This window comes from Ursus arctos, unplaced genomic scaffold (assembly GCF_023065955.2).
Source record: "Ursus arctos isolate Adak ecotype North America unplaced genomic scaffold, UrsArc2.0 scaffold_112, whole genome shotgun sequence".
NCBI lineage: Eukaryota > Metazoa > Chordata > Mammalia > Carnivora > Ursidae > Ursus > Ursus arctos.
Genome location: NW_026622778.1, coordinates 85,001 through 87,500, shown reverse-complemented (window position 1 = coordinate 87,500; position 2,500 = coordinate 85,001). Strand labels below are relative to the sequence as shown.

At 76.1% G+C, this 2,500-nt stretch overlaps 2 non-coding genes across 2 annotated transcripts in view; both read left to right on the top strand.

Annotated features, from left to right (window-relative positions):
- The first annotated feature begins 1,022 nt into the window (after nucleotides 1-1,022).
- On the top strand, nucleotides 1,023-1,175 carry LOC130543383 (5.8S ribosomal RNA). The gene has a single exon (XR_008958702.1). It is a non-coding gene; the product is annotated as a 5.8S ribosomal RNA (ribosomal RNA).
- Nucleotides 1,176-2,424: 1,249 nt separating this feature from the next.
- LOC130543380 (28S ribosomal RNA) overlaps nucleotides 2,425-2,500 on the top strand; it is a 4,653-nt gene continuing 4,577 nt past the window's right edge. Inside the window, exon 1 of the ribosomal RNA XR_008958699.1 lies at nucleotides 2,425-2,500. This exon is cut by the window's right edge and continues 4,577 nt beyond it. This is a non-coding gene — a ribosomal RNA (28S ribosomal RNA).

Sequence of the window (2,500 nt, the reverse complement as noted above, 5' to 3'; positions counted from 1 at the left end):
CTCGGCTCACGTGGGGTGCCCGCCGTCCGCCGCCTCCCGCCGCCAGCCCTGGACGGTTCCGCCCCGGTCCGTCGGACGTCCGTGCCGACCCTGCCCTCCCACTCCGTGTCTCTCCCTCCCCACCGGCCCCCTCCCCCCAGGCCTCGGGCCCGGGTCCGGCTCCTCTCCTTCCTCCGCCTCCGCTCCACCTCTCGCGCGCCCTGCCCGCTTGTGCCCCGCTTCCCGCCGCAGCCCCCTCGCCCTCTGTGGCGAGAGGGGCCTGGTTCGCGGGTGCGGGGAGGGACGGGGAGGGGGTAGGCGGTCTGGTGTGTCTCGGAAGCGAGAGGGGTCCGGTCCGCCCCGGTGGCTTTTGGGGGGAAGGGAATCGGAGGAGGGTGGCGTCGGGTGGCGGTGGGGTCCGGTGGCGGCGCCCGGCGGGCCTGGCTCCGTCACGGGCCGGCAGTGCCGGGGTTCGTGCCCTGCGGGGTTGGCCGTGGCCGGGATCGGCGTCGAGTCGGTGGCGGCCTGTGGTCCCGTCCCCCCCCCCGCCTCGCCTGTCCCCCACACCCTGTCCAGGTACCTAGCGCGTCCCGGCGCGGAGGTTTAAAGACCCCTTGGGGGGTCGCCCGTCCGCCTCGGGTCGGGGCGGTCGGGCCCGTGGGGAGGAGTCCCTTCTCCCCCAGACTCCGCCGCCCACCCCCCCCCGGGGGCCGGGGTTGCCGCGCCACGCCACGGTCCTTGCGGCCGTCGGGAGGGGGCTACCCGGCGGCCGTGGTGCCGTGCGTGCGCGTGTGCCCCGTGTCCTCGGTGTGTGGGGGTGGTAGGTGGGAACCCCCTGGGCGCCTGTGGGGTTGTCCGAGCTCGCCCCTCGCGTTGGGGGGCGCTGGCTGGATGCCCTGTTGTCCAACCTTTCCGACCTTCTCTGAGTCTGATCTCGTTTGTGTCTACTGGCCGGCCCGAGGCACCCTCCGGGGAATGTGCTGTGCCAGACGGGGGGGCCTCCCCTCCGGGGGTTGGCCCCCTTGAATGCTCAAAACTCGTACGACTCTTAGCGGTGGATCACTCGGCTCGTGCGTCGATGAAGAACGCAGCTAGCTGCGAGAATTAATGTGAATTGCAGGACACATTGATCATCGACACTTCGAACGCACTTGCGGCCCCGGGTTCCTCCCGGGGCTACGCCTGTCTGAGCGTCGCTTGACGATCAATCGCTCCCCTGGGGGTCTCTTGCCCCACGGGGTGGCGCGGCTGGGGGTTTCCCTCGCAGGGCCTGTTCTGCCGGTGCCCGCGCCTCACCTGCCCGTGGGCCCGTCCCCGGGTGGGGAGGGGTCGGCTCGGCTGCCGGGCCCTCCGTCCCCCTAAGTGCAGACACGGTGGCCTCCTCCGCCCCGTGCCCGGTCCCCGCTGCCGGCCTCCCCACCCCCGCCTCGCCCCGCCGGGTCCGCCCGGCGGTGGCGCGTGTGGGACGTGGGGAGGTGTGGGAGAAGGGGGGCCGGTGCCGGGGCGGGGGGCGGCGCCGCCCGCGAGAACGGGAGAGAGGAGAGCTCGCGCTGAGGGCCGTGGCCGCCGCGGTCCCTCTGGGGGAGATCCCTCGCGCCGCACGCGGTCTTGGGGTCGCCTGGGTTGTGCGTGGGGGGGGGTTCGCGGTCCCGTGCCGTGCCGGTCGCGGTCTGTCCGGGTTGGAGGGGCCCGGATCCGGAACGCCGTCGGTCTTGCCGCCGTGCCCCCGGCGGCGACCGCGGTTGTCCCGGCCGGGCTCCCCCGCCTCCCGGGCCGCCACCGCGCGTCCGGGGTCCGCGCCCACCCCTCCGTCCCCGCCGGCGATCCCGGCCTTCGCCCTGTCGGGGCGGCTCGCGCCGAGGCCGAGTCGCGCGCGGGGCCGCGCCCCGGGGATGCGTGCCCCGGCGGCGGCCCGCGGGACGCCGCGGCGCCGCCCGCCGCTGCGCGCTTCCCCCCCGGGTTGTGGCCGCGCCGCGCTGCGTGCCCCGAGCCCGCGGTGGTCGGGGTCGACGGGGCTGTCGGGAGAAGGCGCCGCGTCGTCCGCCGCGCGGGGTCGATGTGTGGGAAGCCGGGTGGCGTGCCGTGGGCTTGGTCGGGGGTGGGGGGCGAGGGCCGGCGGTCGGGGGCGACCGCCGTGCTCCGACCCCCCCCCCGCCGGCCTGCCCCGCTCGTGCCCGCCCTCCCCGCTCTCCCCGCGCGTGCGCGCGCGTGCCGCGCCCACCCTGGCCCTCGTCCCCCCCCCCGTCCTCCAAGCCCGGCAGGGCCCCCGCCTGTGCCGCCGGCTCGTGCTCCCCGCCCGCCCCGCGTCTCTCTCCCTCCGGGGGGCCGGAGACCGGGCGGGCGTTGACCGCGGCCTTCCCGTGCCGGGGTCCTCCGACGGCCCGTGCCTCTCCTCGCCCTCTCCCGGCCTCGCGCCCCTCGCGCCCCTGGCGCCCTCCTGAGACGCGACCTCAGATCAGACGTGGCGACCCGCTGAATTTAAGCATATTAGTCAGCGGAGGAAAAGAAACTAACCAGGATT